This window comes from Protopterus annectens, chromosome 8.part0 (genome assembly GCF_019279795.1).
Source record: "Protopterus annectens isolate FY-2018-M chromosome 8.part0, PAN1.0, whole genome shotgun sequence".
Taxonomy (NCBI): domain Eukaryota; kingdom Metazoa; phylum Chordata; order Ceratodontiformes; family Protopteridae; genus Protopterus; species Protopterus annectens.
In genome coordinates, this window is record NC_056741.1 from 842,324,960 (window position 1) to 842,344,237 (window position 19,278).

Here is a 19,278-nt window from a genome sequence, read left to right on the forward strand (position 1 = left end):
GTTATCAACTCATACTAGCAAGGGACACAACCTTAAATCTCTGCAGTCAGTTGGGGATTACCGTAAACTCAGAAAAATCTACCTTATCGACATCCAAACGTACCGTCTTTATAGGAGCAGATATAGATACCATTTCTATGACTGTAAAACTTCCACCGGAAAGGGTTTGTGTTTTACAAAAACAGGTCCTAGTTCTTCTAGCAAAAAGCCCCAGCTTCAATGGTGCTCAAATTATTGGGACAATGGCGGCAGCACTAATTGCGATTCCTTTAGGTCGAATGCACATGCGTATACTACAATGGCTTCTGTTCACACAATGGTCCTTTCAGGAACTTCCAATGTCTCATCAAAACCTGATAACAAACTCATGCATGAATGACTTTCGCTGGTGGCTGACATCTCATCAAGTAACAATAGATCGCCCCTTTGTTTTACCTGTTCCCATTGCCACTGTGACCACGGACGCCTCCCTGATGGGGGTGGGCATTATCAGAAAGAAAAGCCTAAGGCACGTGGAAACAACACGAGGCTCATCTGCATAACTGTGTTCTAGAGATGAGAGCGGTACTTCTAGCGTTGCAGTCCTTTCAAGACTCCCTTCCTCTAGGATCTATTGCAGTTCATACAGGCAACATGTCAGTGGTCTGGTACATAAACAAACAAGGAGGAACCAGATCTTACCCCCTATGTCGAGAGGCCGTGAGAGTATGGCAATGGGTTACTTCCACCCAACGCTTTCTGATAGCAATGCACATCCCAGGGAATTCCAGTGTGATAGCAGACAAATTGAGCAGAGCAATTCTATTGCCTCACGAGTGGTCCCAGAAACAAGAAGTGGCAGAAAGGCTATTCCGGAGATGGGGCCAGCCTTGCTGCGACCTCTTCACAATCCCAATGAACACGAAATGTAGCAGCTATTTTACCCTAATCTCCCCTACGAGAGACTCCTCAAGGGACGCGCTTGTACACAGTTGGCCCCCGGGTCTCCTTTATGCATTTCCACCTTTTCCACTGATACCCAAAGTTTTACAGAAAGCAAAGGTTCTGGGAAGGACCATTATTCTAATAGCCCCTTACTGGCCTCTTCATTCTTATGTCCCACCCTCCTACCCCCTGCCAGTGTCTTGTGGACTGAGAAGCTAAAGCAAGTTGGGTTGCCTTTAGCCCTTATCTAGTGTATCCTTGGATACTAATTTTTTGGGGGGGAACTTACCTAGTTAGTTAGTTGGCAGCAAACAAGATCTGAGGGAAGCACCAGTGCATCATGGGATAGTGAGTAGGCGACGAGCTGGTTGAAGACTTCGAGCTATAGCATTTGGCCGAGTTGGAGCCGAAGATCGGCTCCAAACCCATCAGTGAGAATGAAGGCGAGCTGAACAACTCACATAGAACGTTATGGTGAGTACATAACTTCTTTTTTATGTGGATGGAAAGTCTGTTCCATAGCAGCAGCAGTATCCTGTGCAAGATAACCGTGTCCCTCCAAACCATTCTATTAATGTTGCATTAGGGTTTAGATCCCTAGACTGAGTCTTTCTAATGCCATTTGACTTGCTGATATGCAGCAAGTCCATCAGTGATGGCTCAGAGTAATAATTTTTGGTTACTGGATCTGATTAATGGAGTATCTGTAATGTCAGACACAGGACAACTCTTAGCAAGTCTGTAAGATACAGAGTATAGTGGCAGGGCTTTGAATCAGTCCATGTAGGACTTGTATCGTTTTAGTAAGGTATCTCTGTAGGCATTCGAGTTGTTGCATGTCTAAACAGATATATGCCAAAGGGGACATTATATTCAGTGCGTAGCCTAATGAGGGCTGATGAAAGGGGGACAATGACACCCTAGAACTAGACACAATCCCTTTGTTTATAAGCCGTGCAATATATAAGAACTTTATTGCAACAGTAGCCATATGTTGTTCAAATGTTAGGTCACTGTCCACATAAGTTCCCAAATCCTGAGCAGCTGGATCAACTCTTGGGGTGTATTGTTAGTGTGATAGCTCCCTGAGGTAGATGACTTCCCAAAGGATACAATAATGCATTTTCAGCATTTAGTTTCAGTCCATGATTTTGGGACTGGTTAGCTATTTGAGACAGACCTTTCTGAGGATGGCTAATTTTTTTGGTGATTCAACTTAGTCAGTCCCCTTGATATTGGCGTTTACTTCAGAAAAGTAAATGCCAAACAGGAGAAGTCCCAGTACAGAACCCTGGGAGACTGTACTGCTGACTGGACTGGTCTCTTTGTTTAGGTAGCTTCCCCTATTTTGATTGTCTGATTCCTATTGGTGTGCCACTTGGCAATCCAGCAGGTGATATAAGAGGTTTATTCCCAGTTTATTTAGCTTTTCTACTATGCCTGAGTGGGGGATTGTATCAAAGGCTTTGGCCAGGTCAAAGTATGTGGTGTGTACTGTTTTGCCTTCATCCATTCCTTTGACCTTTTCAGAAAATCCACCAGGTTGAGTAAGCATGACCTGCCCTTGATAAATCCAAACTGAAATGAGTCCAGTGATTGGAGGTTCCCTATGCCTTGATTGATTAATTCCAGGATGAGTCTTTCCATGGCTTTGCGTATGAGGCTGGTCAGACTTATGAGTCTTTAATTGCCTGGGTCTGTGGAAGGTACCCCATGCATGGGAATGACTGTAGCTGTTCTCCATTCGCTTGGTACAAAATCTGTATGGTGGCTGAGACTGAACAGTGTTGTTAGGGGTGTGGTTAAGTCATGCTTCGTGCTATTTAAGATGCATCCAGGAATATTGTCAGGACCCATCAATGCAGTATTTTTAACTTTTGCTACTTTACTGGAATCACTTAATTACACCTACTGTCCTACCAGTGTGAAATCATTTCATCCGTTTGTTTATTCATTGTTTGTTTCAACTTTGTAATCCTGGACTGAATGTGAAAAAGGTCTACGTGGATGAGAATTCTTATCCCATCAACAAATGGAATAAAAGTAAAATACACCCTTCCTTCATCTTGTGGTTTGTTAACTCAGTAGTGACTGTAGTCAGCTTTTTCAGACTTAAGCCTGTCTGGGCTACATGGCTCCATTGAATAGCACCTCCAGGTACTCCCTGAATAGATCCCAATATCCCATTGCTTGGTGAGGTTTTCTTATTCTTTGAAAGAACTATCACTGGGGATTACTCTGTGGATTTTTGTAGTCTAGTCCATCTTTTTAGACTAGCCTACCAAGGTGACCTTACTAGGAGTACAAAGCTCGATATAGCAGTATACCAGTGGCACACAGACCCCTTTATCATGATAAAATCATGATATTAATAAAGTTCTGACTGTAAAATTTATTGCATTTGTTAGACAGAACCTTAATTTGATCAGAGTGATAAAAGTACTGGTTGTGAATTCATTGACACACGTCTGAGCATCCGTGTGACTGAGTAGGCCTGCTCGCAGTTTGTACCAGTACAGGAATATACCTTTGAAACTGTTTGAACTTTTCCAACTAAATTCTTAAAAATGCACTGTCATCATCATCTTCTTTCGGCTGTTCCCGTTAGGGGTCGCCACAGCGGATCATCTGTTTCCATTTCTTTCTGTCCTCTGCATCATGCTCTTTCACAGCAACCACCTGCATGTCCTCTCTCACCACATCCATAAACCTCATCTTAGGCCTTCCTCTTTTCCTCTTACCTGGCAGCTCTATCCTTGGCATCCTTTTCCCAATATACCCAGCATCCCTCCTCAGCTCATGTCCAAACCAACACAATCTCACCTCTCTTGCTTTGTCTCCAAACTGTCCAACCTGAGCTGACCCTCTAATATACTGATTCCTAATCCTGTCCATCCTAGTCACACCCAGTGCAAATCTTAACATCTTTAACTCTGCCACATTCAGCTCAGACCCCTGCCTTTTCGACAATGCTACCGTCTCCAACCCATATAATATAGCTAGTCTCACTACCCTCTTGTATACCTTCCCTTTCACTCTTATTGGTACCCGTCTGTCACAAATCAATCCTGACACTCTTCTCCACCCATTCCACCCTGCCTGTACTCTCTTCTTCACCTCTCTTCCACACTCACCATTACTCTGAACTGTTGATCCCAAGTACTTAAACTCATCCACTTTTACCAGCTCTACTCCCTGCATCCTCACCATTCCTCTACCCTCCCTCTCATTTACACACACATATTCTGTTTTAGCCCTGCTGACCTTTATTCCTCTCCTCTCTAAAGCATATCTCCACCTCTCCAGGGTCTCCTCAACCTGGTCCCTACTCTCACTATATATCACAATGTCATCTGCAAATATCATAGTCCACGGGGCCTCCTGTCTAATCTCATCTGTCAACCTGTCCATCACCACTGCAAATAAGAAAGGGCTCAGAGCTGATCCTTGATGTAATCCCACCTCCACCTTAAACGTATCTGTCACTCCCACCGCAGTCCTCACCAATGTCACACTACCCTTGTACATATTCTGTACCACTCTTACATACTTCTCTGCCACTCCTGACTTCCTCATACAATACCACAACTCCTCTGTAGGCACCCTGTCATATGCTTTCTCTAAGTCCACAAAGACACAATGCAACTCCTTCTGACCTTCTCTTTATTTCTCCAACAACACTCTCAGAGCAAATATTGCATCTGTAGTGCTCTTTCCTGGCATGAAACCATACTGCTGATAACTAATCATCACCTCCCTTCTTAACCTAGCTTCCACTACTCTTTCCCATAACTTCAAGGTGTGACTGATCATTTTTATCCCCCTGTAGTTACTACAGCTCTGCACATCACCCTTATTCTTAAAGATAGGTACCAAAACACTTTTTCTCCACTCCTCAGGCATCCTCTGACTTTCCAAAATTTCATTAAACAATCTGGTTAAAAATTCCACTGCCATTTCTCCTAGGCACCTCCATGCTTCCACTGGTATGTCATCTGGGCCAACAGCCTTTCCATTCTTCATCCTCTTCATAGCTGTCCTTACTTCCTCCTTGCTAATCTGCTTCACTATCCCCACATCATCCAACCTTCTCTCTCTTTCATTCTCTTCATTCATCAGCCCTTCAAAGTACTTTTTCCATCTACTCAACACACTCTCCTCACTTGTGAGTATGTTTCCCTCACTGTCCTTTATCACCCTTACCTGCTGCACATCTTTCCCAGCTCTGTCCCTCTGTCTAGCCAATCGGTACAGGTCTTTTTCTCCCTCTTTAGTGTCCAATCTCTCATACAACTCTATATGCCTTATCCTTAGCCTTCACCACCTCTCTCTTTGCCATGAGTCTCATCTCCTTATACTCATGTCTACTTTCTTCATCTCTTTGACAATCCCACTTCTTCTTCGCCAGCCTCTTCCTCTGTATACTCTCCTGTACTTCCTCATTCCACCATCATGTCTCCTTGTCCTCCTTCCTCTGTCCAGATGTCACACCAAGCACCTTCCTAGCAGTCTCCCTTACTAGCTCTGCTGTAGTTACCCAGCTATTCGGTAACTCTTCATTGCCTCCCAGTGCCTGTCTTAACTCTTCCCTGAACTCCACCTCACAATCACCCTTTTTTAACTTCCACCATTTAATCCTTGGCACTGCTTTCACACTCCTCCTCTGCTTCTTGATCACCAACATCATCCTGCAGACCACCATTCTATGCTGCTTAACTACACTTTCCCCAGTCACCACTTTACAGTCTCCAATCTCCTTAAGACTGGCCCTCCTACATAGGATATAATCCACCTGTGTGCATCTTCCTCCACTCTTGTACGTCACCCTATGCTCCTCCCTCTTCTTAAAATACGTATTCACCACAGCCATGTCCATCCTTTTTGCAAAATCCATAATCATCTGACCTTCTGCGTTCCTCTCCTTAACACCATACCTACCCATCACTTCCTTATCCCCTCTGTTCACTTCACCAACATGCCCATTGAAGTCCGCTCCAATCACTAGTCTCTCACCCTTGGGTACACTCACCACCACTTCATCCAACTCACTCCAAACTTTTTCTTTCTCATCCATCGCACACCCAACTTGTGGAGCATATGCACTAACAACATTCATCATTACACCATCAATTTCAAGCTTCATAAACATTACTCTATCCGACACTCTCTTCACCTCCAAAACACTCTTGGCATACTGTTCTGGTGATTTCCAGTGACAGAAGGGTCACTTTTGTAAAGAAAACTAGTGTATGTGTGTATATAACTTTTGTAAAGAAAACTAGTGTATGTGTGTATATAAATATTTATATATATATATATATATATATATATATATATATATACTAATATGCATACATGCATATCTATCTACATACACAGATAATGTATGTACTTATATGTATGTGTACTTGTGTATCTATATGTACACACACACACACACACACACACACACACACACACACACACACACACACACACACACTCACACACACACACACACACACACACACACACATACATCCCTACCTACAACTTTTAAGTCTGTATTGGAATAGTCAGTTGAAGAAGGGCAACAGTTTTTAGATAGAGATTCTTCATCAGTCAACCATTCCCTGTCTCTCAGTTTTTCTTCAGCTGTAATCATTAGACTGAAACCTGATTGTAAAGAGCATTTCACACACTTCCTTCAGTTATTTTCTACAAACAGAAATAAATTGTTGCCCTGCTAGCTTCACAGTATTGTCATGTTTAGTAGGTCTTGTTTTCCTAACTCTTGTTAGAAAAAGTAGTTAGGTGTTCCTGCTTCATATTGTTAAGTACTGCTGTATCTGAGTTTATTGAAAAATCATCTACAAATACTTCTAAGACGTGTTGCACCCCCCACAAAAGATACTCACCTGCATTGCCATTTTTTGTTTGGAGGAAGAGCATAACATATAGAGTTTTGTATACATTGCTGCGTTTAATAAAATGACGTTTTCTAGGAGGTTTATAAAGTATAAGAAAATATTGGATATTTCTTTAAGCATACGCAACCTTAATTTCATCAGAGTGCCAAAAATCATGATTTTTGCCAGATGTTCAAGAAACATGCAAACAAACTGTGGGACAAGGTGATGCTTATACTTGAAAATAGGTTCATAGGTATGTACTAGGCTAATGGCCCTGGAGCCTTTACAAGCCTAGCCCATAGGTTTACCCTGGCACCGTACAACTCTACCTTAGTTCCCAGTGCCGCTGTCGAGTAGAACCACTGGAGTGATCCCCGGGGTGAATTTTCTATTTCCCATCCACTCATCAAGATTTCTCTTGAAGAGGGCCAGTGAGGTGCTCTGCTTGACATGTATGGGAAGTCTAGTCCATAGCATGGGCAGTCTCTGGGTTATGAACCTGTCCCTCCAGCATGTTCTGTTGATTGTGGTAATGAGGTTGAGGTCTCTGGAGTGTGTGGTGCGGAGGGATTGAGATTTCCTTATATGTAGCATTTCTAACAGAGCTGGGTCAGACATGGCTTTGTAAGTCAAGCAGAGATCGCCTCTGAGTAGGCGATATAAGACAGAGAATAGTTGGAGTTTTTTGAGTCTGTCCATATAGCACAAGTGTTAAGGCCTAGGATAATCTTTGTGAGGTACTTTTGCGGCCTCTCCAGTTGTTGCAGGTGTCGAGTGAGGTACATGCCAAATGGGGCATTGTACTCGAAGACTGGCCTAATGAGGGAAGAGTAGAAGGAGACAATGACCTCATTCTTCCTGGATGCAAAACCCAGACAAATTAGCTATGAGTTCTATCTGTTTCTATTGATTGAGCATCCCACTTTACCCTATCTGAAAGGCCTTCCAAAAATGCATAAGGGGATGACACCACCTCCCCTGCGTCCCATTGTAGTTGGACATAATTGGGTAACAGAAAATGCCTCTATATTTTTAGAGAAGAAATTAAAACCATTAGTGTCTGCTATTCCTACTATTCTAAGGGATTCATATCAATTAATTGATAATATTAGTAATCTGGATTTTCATGTTTCAGAGACGCATCTTTTAGTTACACTAGATGTAAAGAGTCTGTTCACTGTAATTCCTAACCTTTATGGAATGGAAGCTATCAGGTCTTTGTTAAATAAGGATGGAAAATTTACCAACAATGAACAATCTTTAATAAATACACTATTGGAAATAGTTTTTACCAATAATGTTATGACATTCAATGAGCTCTTTTATATACAACAGTGGGGGGTAGCCATGGGCACCCCCTGCGCCAACACATATGCCAACCTTGTTGTATATAATTGGGAAACTACAAGCTTATTTACACATCCCAGCTATAAAAAGGTACTCTGTTACTACAGATTTGTAGACGATATACTTTTGTTATGGGATGGAACGTTACAGGAATTACAAAGTTTTATAATGGACTTAGAAAAGACCACAGACTTTTTAAGATTCTCAATTGAATATTCAGCCTTTGAGATCAATTTTTTGGATTTAAAAATTATAAAGAATGGACAAGGGGGATTAAAAACCTCACTATTTAGAAAAGAATGTTGGAAAAACAATCTGTTGCAATACGATAGTATGCATCCAAGGTTCATTTTCAAAAATATAGTGAAGGGACAGTATGTAAGGATAGATAGAATATGCCAAGAGCTAGACATAAAACATAATGAATTTAATAAATTAGAAAGAATGTTTCAAGAGAGAAGGTATAATCTAGATATGGTTAGGACCATAAAAGATTCTTTCATACAGGAAAATGCTACTAATAAGAGCTACAAGTATTATAATTGCTTTGGTACCAATAGGAACTGGAATTTTTCACAGAAATATAATAAGAATTCTGTAGAAAGAGATCCAGGCTATGTCAGATGTATCATCACCTATTCCAGTGATAATAAACAGATAATTGACATTATATCAAAGAACTGGCCCATTCTTACAACAAATGGTGAAATTAAGCAGTTGATTGGTGAGAGACCAAACTTTGTATATAAAAACTCAAAGAACCTGAAACGAATTATTTGTAACGAAAAAAGACCCAATAAATCCTACAAAACAAAAAGCCTAACTATTAACAACACTATAGGTACTTATTCATGTGGGAAATGTAGCTCTTGTGCATGGATATCTAAAGAGAAGAGTTTCTTTCATCCTGAGTTATTGTTCAACTTTGAATTTAAATGTAAGGCAAACTGTGAGGACAGCAATGTTATCTATCTGGCCACTTGTGAGTCATGCCCAGCATTTTATATAGGCATGACCACAAGAAGACTTAGGGACAGAATACAAGAACACATATATGCCATTAAAAAAGCTGATCACAAGAATGCTCTATCTAAACATATCATAGATTTTCCTGAACATAAGTTCTTATTTAGGGTTATACAGAAAAAATAATTGAGCATCAGGAAAGGTGATAACTTTAATGACCTTGAGAATTTAGAATTAGACTGGATATTCAAATTTAGAGCACAAAGTCATCCAGGGTTAAACACATATGTGAGTATTAGATCACATCTAAAGAAACGAAGATATTAATATCTATAGAAAATATCCACTTATTTTTGGGACTGATATTCATGATAACAACAATATGCCAAGATAGATTGAGATTTACTTTTAACCTCAACCCCCACCCCCTTCCCCTTCCCCCCTCCCCTTTTTCTCCCCTTTTACCCCCTTTTCTCTCCCCCCCTTTTTTTCTTTTGATATGCAATATGCATTTGATTTAGATTGTAAGCATTATTCATGACCACATATACAATTATTTAATTAATTAACTATTTATCTTGTTATGGCTGTTCATTAGATAAGAATTGTATAAACATGTTATGATATATATACATGAAAAGCAAGTCCTGGGCTATGATGATTCATTAGTTAAAAAACTGTTTAGTTCTGTACTTCATCTGTAATGAACTTTTGACATCAGGTATATGAAATCAGATTGGCTATAACATCTATAATAACAAGATACCTTTTATATAGCACATCTAATTTTTTAGTATTTCTGATAAGATATAAATTTATATGTGTATATAAACATGAAATATGACCAATACTTTATATATTTATATTTATATTTAATTACAATCAAACAGTAGTCTATTGTATACTGTAATTAGATCTATGATGGCTTTATACAGAATTTTCATGAATTTTTCATTATAAGTAAGGATAGAATATATACATGAAAATAATTTATTCACTAATGATGGCTATATATAGAATCTCCTTGAATTTATATGCATGATTAAGGATAGAGCCTATACATGAAAATACTATGAATAATATGATTTGTATTTAATATAGGTTCTTAAAGAAAATATTGGCATTGGTTTTTGAAGCATATATCTGTTGGTTTTACTACTATTTTCATGATATTAAATATAGACATTATATACTATATCTGCCAATATATAGGTAGTAATGTATTAAACTGTTAACTATATATCTGTGATCAACAGTCCGTAGACTTTTTGACATATGTTATATTACTTGAACTTGATGGTTTCTAAAGAACCTTAACACGAAGTGTTTTTAAGCTACACCCTGCTATATTAATTGAATAAGTGAAAACTGAATGGTATTGGTCAAACATGACTTTATCCAATTACTGCATTTTAGATATAATGAATGTGTTTTTACCTATTATTTATTGAATCTGAAGAAGCGTGCCTTTGTGGATGCACGCGAAAGCGCTTATTCTCCTGTTTTAATAAAGAATTGTCTTCTTACGTGGTGGTGCCTTCCAGTTTATACAGCATTTCTAACAGAGCTGGGTCAGACATGGCTTTGTAAGTCAAGCAGAGATCGCCTCTGAGTAGGCGATATGAGACAGAGAATAGTTGGAGTTTTTTGAGTCTGTCCATATAGCACAAGTGTTAAGGCCTAGGATAATCTTTGTGAGGTACTTTTGCGGCCTCTCCAGTTGTTGCAGGTGTCGAGTGAGGTACATGCCAAATGGGGCATTGTACTCGAAGACTGGCCTAATGAGGGAAGAGTAGAAGGAGACAATGACCTCATTCTTCCTGGATGCAAAACCCTTAGTAATGAGATGTGTCACATAGAAGGACTTTCTGACCACAGTGGCAATGTGGTGGTCATAAAGGAGGTTGCTGTCAACCTGTGTTCTCCAATCTCTTATAGCACCTTCTGTGTTCAGTGGACTACCATCGATGTGGTAATTCATGGGAACTGGGTTTTTCCCAAAGGGGATGACGACACATTTTTTGGCATTGAGCTTAAGGACATGGTTATGACACCAGTTGTTGGGCTCAGTGAGACCTTTCTGTAGGATGCCAACATCACTTGATGAGTTAATAATAGCTCCCAACTTGCAGTTGTCTACGGACTTTCTCAGCCAGAGTCCCTTCGTGTTGGTCTGGACTTCAGAGAAGTAGATACTAGACAGGAGAGGACCCAGGACCTAACCCTGTGGGACTCCACTCGTGACTGGTCAGCAGTCTGTCTTGGAGTCAGCTACTTTCACACTGTGGCTTCTATCTGTGAGCCAGTTTGCAACCCACCTAGTGATATAGGGGTCGATGCCTAGCTTAGTGAGTTTTTCTATATTTCCTGAGTGGGGAATGGTAAGGCTGTATGAACCACCTTGCCTTCATCCACAGCTCTGGTGACTGACTCAGAGATGTCAACCAAGTTGAGCAGGCGTGATCTACCCTTCACAAAACCAAACTGTGTGGGATCCAGAGTTTGGAGATTACCTCCATGATGATGCATTCCATAGCTTTGCATATCAGACTCTTCAGGCTAATGGGGTGATAGTTCCCAGGGTCTGTAGTCACTCCTCTGTGGAGGGGGATGACTGTAGCAGTGCGCCATTTATCTGGGACAAAGCCTGAGATGAGGCTGTGATTGAACAGGGCACACAGGTGAAGTGCCAGTTCACTCTGTAGTTAATGTAGAACACAGCCAGGGATATTGTCAGGTCCCATAGAAGCTGTATTCTTGGCCTTGGACAGTGCTGTTTTAACCTGTGGAGCAGTAATACTGGGTGCCTGGCAATCTTCTGGTATTGTGATTGGTCCTTTGGTGGGGGGGGGGGTGTAAAGTTGACACTGAATCTGTCGGCCAGTATATTGGCAATATCTGTTGGCTTGGTATAGGAGGTACCATTGTGGAGTAGCTCAGAGCAAATCTGGGTATTGCCGTGGAGATTCTTTACATGACTATAGAAGGTATTGTGGTTGTCTTTTCTATCTGCTGCAATTCTGTTTTCTTAGCTAGCTTTTGAGGATTTGATGAGGATCTCAACTTTTTGTTGAGGCTGATAAAGGAGTTTTTCCAGTCTTGGGACTTCACCTTATTCCTCATCAGTTTCCTCCTCCTGTTGTAAAGTTTGTTTATGGCAGGGGACCACCAGACTGGCTTCCTGTTTTTGGAGGAGAGTGTCTTTGTTCTATTGGGTATGGCGAGATCCATGCATTTGCGTACGTGTTGGTACAGTGCATTGGTGTATGATTCGGCGATCATGCAACTATTCTCCATTTGCATGGTTGCCGTGAAGTTAGCCACCTCTGTTTTTAGGAGCCCAAAGTTAGCTTTGGAGAATTTTTTCATGGTGCTTACCTTTGGTGTGTGTGTGTGTGTGTGTGTGTGTGTGTGTGTGTGTGTGTGTGTGTGTGTGTGTGTGTGTGTGTGTGTGTGTGTGTGTGTGTCTGTGTTGATAATGACCAGGTCAAGGAGTTACTACCTCTAGTGGGGGTAAGAAAGAGCTAGCCCAGGGCATTGGAATTAATGAATTCCAGGAAACGTTGGGGAAGTGTATTGTTACAAGTAGTTTTCCCAGTTAATGGAGGGGTAGTTGAAGTCGCCCAGTATGAGAGTGTTAAGTTGGACCCTAATATTCTCCAGAGTGCTTAGGAACATGGAGTGAGAGTCCTGGGACATGGTTGGAGACCTATAGCAGGTTACGACCTGAATCGCTGTCTTACCCAATGTTAGCTGCAGCTGAAGTATCTCAGATGCGTTATGTTGGGCTACCAGTCTGGAGGTGTGCACATCCTTTATGAATATGGAAACGCCACCACCTTTGGGGCTTCGGTCCAAGTTCTGGGGCCGAAAGGTGTGGAATGAGTTATAGCCTGGTAGTGCAGGGGTGCTTTCTGCTCCCTTGAACCAGGTCTCTGTTATAGCACAAATATCGATGTTCTCCAATTTAAGGAGTGCTTCGAGCAAGTGCATTTTGAGACTTAGACTTCTGGCGTTGAGCAGCATAACCCTCAGATTGCATTTGTTTGTAGCTGTTGCCATAGTAATTTGGTCTTTGAAACACCGCCTTAAAAAGGCACTATATGGGTGGCAAGAGCCTTTGCCAGTATCAGGAAGCCCAGTGGTGACAGATGCAGGCCATCTCTGGCAAAGCATCAAGGTCTGTCAATCATGTCATCCCAGGCAGACAGGTACTGAATCTCCTTAGAATGACACCAGAAACTTAGCCAATTGTTGAAATCAATCATTTTCTGCTTGTACTGTGGTGTCATTCTGGATGATGGTAGGATGCTGCTCAGGGCTAGGGTCATACCCACCTGGGCTACATTATCCGAGATCTCCTCCATGTCTCTTTTCATGTAGTCCAGGGAGGTATGTCTCAGGTCATTCACACCCACATGTAAAATGACAGAGTCATATTTGTACCTGTTGCTGAGGGACAAGAGTGCGTGTGTTATGTGATGGATCTTGGCGCCTGACAGGCAGCTGACTGTTACTTTCTCCTTATTCAACCTAGTGAGTGGGACATCAGTGTACCTCACTGTCGAGTCACCTATGACTAGTGTGTTGGTCATGCTGTTTTGCCTTAGGGGCTTTGTTTGAGTGGCACACTGTTTAGGAGAGTTATCTGTCTCGTGATTAGTGTTGTGTTGTGGTGGTCGAATGAGTTTCTGCCTTGTAGGGCTGTGCTGTTTGGGTAGATTTTTATTGAGAGCCTTCATGAAGGTGGGTGTGTGGTTTGTATTTTTATGTGAAGGCAGTGCTGGTGTGTGTTCTGGAGGGCTATGTGTTCCATGTGCTGTGGTGCAAGTGTTGACCTTCTCCTCTTGACCAGCTATTCCGGTCTTTGGCTGGAGAGTGTGTGGCTTCCAGTTTATATATATAAGTGCATCTCTCGCAAGTCTGACTATATTGGGAGGTAAGAGGAGAGGGTTTTAAGTGTACATGAGGCAGTTGCCACATTGCCTCAAGATGCCCATGTTCACCAGGTTAATAGGAGAAAGCACAGGGAGCTGACCTTTAGACATGCCTGGAGGGGGTGAGCATTAAGAGCAAGTACTGGAGTTGTTTCCTTGTAGAACATTTAGTGCTGGTAGCACTTTTGTGTGCTACAATAATTGCTACAAGAAGTCTGGTAAAGTGCTAGACTAATAAGCTAGTAAAAGTGCTGGAGAGGTACTAGTGCTGGAGAGGAGAGAACTAGCAAATCTAAGGGAAAAATTGAAGAGCAGACTTTGGCATGGCTCAGAAGCTTACAAACAGTCCTGGATACAGCAAATCTGTAACTGGACTAGACTTGCTACAGGAAAGGTGGGAAACAAGCGCAAATGCAGGCTTTTAAACCAGAAAGTTGAACGAGATGGCAAAACTGCCCAAATGGCCAATAAACTACAATTTCTGAGCTAGAAATCACTCCTCTTGTGGTAGATAGGCTACCTAGTGCTTACCACTCCTACTGATAAGCTAGAAGGCTTCCCTCCAACACAGAAAGGCTTGGGGAGCTCAGAAGCTTACAAACAGTACTGGTTAGTAAAGACATTGATTATATTTTATATTACTTTGTTAGTAAATTTGCCCATTTCTGCAGAAAATCCAATCAGAAAAGTAAAAAGTTAGGTTGTGATTTTGCTATTCAAGATACTTTCTCAGTGCTGCTCCTCAATAGAGTGCCAGTCAAAATGTACTTGAGTGCTCTCCTTCAGCAGTGGTTCTAGGAGCCTACTTTGCTGTATTCTTCCTTCTGTGTTTCACTCAAATCAGAAAATATAAGCCTAGGTTAAAACAAGAGGTCTTCGGAAAGGCATAAAATAATGAAAATTTGAACTGTGATGCCTGCTGAATCTACCAAAGGCCAGCCACGAATACTTCTGGGCCTCTTTGTCTGAGTACCACCACTCAGTCATTATATCATGGAATTCAGATTCATTCACTGACTCCTGAAGATGAATACTATCCCAGCTGCCCATGTTTGTCGTATAGGGAATTTAAGGGAATAGATAGTAGTGGGTCAGAATGATTTCTAGAGAAAAAAAATTCACACTAAAGAACTTTTTATAAAAGAAGGAAGAAAATCCTCTTCCCAGTAATCAGCCCCATGTGTCTAGGTTAGGTATTGTATGCAAATTTTTATTTTTTTTTTTGCTGTGGAGACTGTTGATCAAATGTTGAAGGAGTGTATATCAGAGTTAGATTTTACAGGCACATTTAAGTGGTTGTCAAAAAAACTTAGCATTTGTGAACAAAAGTATGTGAAATTCTGAAACCAAATCAACCCCAGGCACTTGCCATGTAGTAATTTATTGATTATTATCATGATGTTTTATTGAATTGGGACAGGAAGGTTATGTTATACTACCTACTTCTAAGAAGCCTGGTTGGCTTTACTGATGCTTGAGGAGCACAGGTACCTGTATAACTAATCAATTGGTGATGTAACTATAGAGGAACCAGAGTCTCATAAAAAGTTAGATGTTGGCCATGCATTAATTAAAGACATCATCATCAAACAAAAATTCAGGGTACTTGATAGGGGGGAATGTTTATATTTTGGGTCTGTGTTAAGCCATCAAATGAAAATTCACTTGAATGGCTAAACATAGAACCATATGCATCGAAGGTTCACTTACCGAATGTTCATTCCAACGAATGAGTGAGACTGAGAAGGTAACCAGTTGCCCAACACTTCTCCGTCTACCCTTTTCCCCCACTGTAGTGCAGTCTTTGAGTTGGTGTATATAGTCAGGAGAGGTGTGGGGGTGAAGCCCCCCCCCCACCTGGGTGGATTTGAAATACATCGTTGTGTGAGACGGGGGGGGGGGGGGTTGGATAACTAGTTGCTTTCCCTGTCTTACTCGTTTGCTGAAGTGAATGTTCGGTAAGTGAAATTTCTGTGTTTAGGTTTCAATGTTTAGCCATTTGAGTGAATTTTCATTCAATGGCTGAAAATAGACCCTTATACTTCAGCTATGCTAGATGTCCGGGCAAAAGATTACGATATATTTATTTCCATTTGTTAATCAGGATAATCTGTCTGAAATATGATTGCCCCTTTTCAGCGAAAGCCAGGGAAGCAAGCTCCATACTATTACAATATTTAATCAATGGTATATATTTGTGAAAAAGTGAACATAGAGAAGTTACATAGGTTGAATAACAGACATTGGATAATATGTATGTAGTATACACACGATGTCACAGTTGTTGGGGACTATGTAAGCAGTACTTACATTATATGCATTAAACAGGGTTCCATCATAGACATTGTCTAATGTGTACCAATGTTAATTAAAGTGAAATATGTGTTAGAGACATAAGGGTTACATAGCTAGGAAAGGTGATGAGTGTAATGAAATATTCACAGCAGATAGAGTAAGTTAAGATGTTGTTATTGGAAAGGTATAAGTTGCTGAGAATGTCAGTTGTTAAGAATGTAGCTAACTGCAAGTAGTATAGTGAAGGGTTAGTGTTGCAGCAGTTATATAGCTGTGTAAGGTGTTAAAAGTATTTGTCATTACATAGGTTGATTGTAGAAATTAGGAGATGATGATGACCATTTCCTGCACGTGAATCGTACCACCTAATTATTAGACAATTTGTTAAAAGTTGCAGAAAAGTTTATAGTTAAGTTGTAATTGTAATTTCAAGAAAACAGAGTTCCATTTTTTTGGCTGAGTAGACAGGATATAGACTATCCTTGCAACTATTATCAGATTTTTCCGCACTGTTTTTTTTTTTTTTTTTTTTTTTTTTTTTTTTGAGATCTAAGTTGAGTGTGTGGATAATGTCTTTGTATTAGCTTAGCTAGAGCTGGGCACGTACTGGGTAGATATACTATTCTCATCATTCTCTTTCGGCTTTTCCCGTTAGGGGTCGCCACAGCGGATCATCTCTTTCCATTTCTTCCTATCCTCTGCATCTTGCTCTGTCACACCAACCGCCTGCATGTCCTCTCTCACCACGTCCATAAACCTTATCTTAGGCCTTCCTCTATTCCTCTTACCTGGCAGCTCCATCCTTAGCATCTTTTCCCCAATATACCCATCATCCCTCCTCAGCACATGTCCAAACCAATGCAGTCTCATCTCTCTTGCTTTGTCTCCAAACTGTCCAACATGAGCTGACCCTCTAATATACTGATTCCTAATCCTATCCATCCTAGTCACACCGATTGCAAATCTTAACATCTTTAACTCTGCCACATCCAGCTCTGACTCCTGCCTTTTTGTCAATGCCACTGTCTCCAACCCATATAACATAGCTGGTCTCACTACACTGTTGTAGACCTTCCCTTTCACTCTTACTGATACCCGTCTGTCACAAATCACTCCTGATACTCTTCTCCACCCATTCCACCCTGCCTGTACTCTCTTCTTCACCTCTCTTCCACATTCACCATTACTCTGAACTGTTGATCCCAAGTACTTAAACTCGTCCACCTTTACCAACTCTACTCCCTGCATCCTCACCATTCCTCTACCCTCCCTCTCGTTTACACACATATATTCTGTCTTAGCCCTGCTGACCCTCATTCCTCTGCTCTCTAGAGCATATCTCCACCTCTCCAGAGTCTCCTCAACCTGATTCCTACTCTCACTACAGATCACAATGTCATCTGCAAACATCATAGTCCACGGGGCCGCCTGTCTGATCTCATCTGTCAACCTGTCCATCACCACTGCAAATAAGAAAGGACTCAGAGCTGATCCTTGATGTAATCCCACCTCCACCTTAAACGGATCTGTCACTCCCACTGCAGTCCTCACCACTGTCACACTACCCTCGTACATATCCTGTACCACTCTTACGTTCTTCTCTGCCACTCCTGACTTCCTCATACAATACCACAACTCTTCTCTAGGCACCCTGTCATATGCTTTCTCCAAGTCTACAAAGACACAATGCAACTCCTTCTGACCTTCTCTGTATTTCTCCAACAACACTCTCAGAGCAAACATTACATCTGTAGTGCTCTTTCCTGGCATGAAACCATACTGCTGATCACTAATCATCACCTCCCTTCTTAACCTTGCTTCCACTACTCTTTCCCATAACTTCAAGCTGTGACTAATCAGTTTTATCCCTCTGTAGTTACTGCAGCTCTGCACTTCACCCTTATTCTTAAAGATAGGTACCAAAACACTTTTTCTCCACTCCTCAGGCATCCTCTGACTTTCCAAAATTTCATTAAACAATCTAGTTAGAAATTCCACTGCCATTTCTCCTAAGCACCTCCATGCTTCCATTGGTATGTCATCTGGGCCAACAGCCTTTCCATTCTTCATCCTCTTCATAGCTGCCCTTACTTCCTCCTTGCTAATCTGTTTCACTTCCTGATTCACTATCCCCACATCATCCAACCTTCTCTCTCTCTCATTCTCTTCATTCATCAGCCTCTCAAAATACTCTTTCCATCTACTCAACACACTCTTCTCTCTTGTGAGTACCTTTCCCTCACTATCCTTTATCACCCTTACATGCTGCACATCTTTCCCAGCTCTGTCCCTCTGCCTAGCTAATCGGTACAGGTCCTTTACTCCCTCTTTAGTGTCCAATCTCTCGTACAACTCTCCATATGCCCTATCCTTAGCTTTCGCCACCTCTCTCTTTGCCATGCGCCTCATCTCCTTATACTCATGTCTACTTTCTTCATCTCTTTGACAATCCCACTTCTTCTTCACCAGCCTCTTCCTCTGTATACTCTCCTGTACTTCCTCATTCCACCACCAGGTCTCCTTGTCCTCCTTCCTCTGTCCAGATGTCACACCAAGCAACTTTCTAGCAGTCACCCTTACTAGTTTTGCTGTAGTTACCCAGCTATTCGGTAACTCTCCACTGCCTCCCAGTGCCCGTCTTAACTCTTCCCTAAACTCCACTTCACAATCACCTTTTTTTAACTTCCACCATTTAATCCTTGGCACAGCTTTCACACTCCTCCTCATCTTCTTGATCACCAACGTCATTCTACATACCACCATTCTATGCTGCTTAACTACACTTTCCCCTGCCACCACTTTACAGTCTCCAATCTCCTTCAGACTGGCCCTCCTACATAGTATATAATCAATCTGTGAGCATCTTCCTCCACTCTTGTACGTCATCCTATGCTCCACCCTCTTCTTAAAATACATAT

The 19,278-nt window shown here is 41.4% G+C and overlaps 1 protein-coding gene across 3 annotated transcripts in view; it reads left to right on the forward strand.

The window, feature by feature from the left end:
* Positions 1–19,278, forward strand: part of LOC122809098 — a 1,918,481-nt gene that overhangs the window by 677,128 nt on the left and 1,222,075 nt on the right. The gene's annotated exons all lie outside the window — the stretch shown is intronic.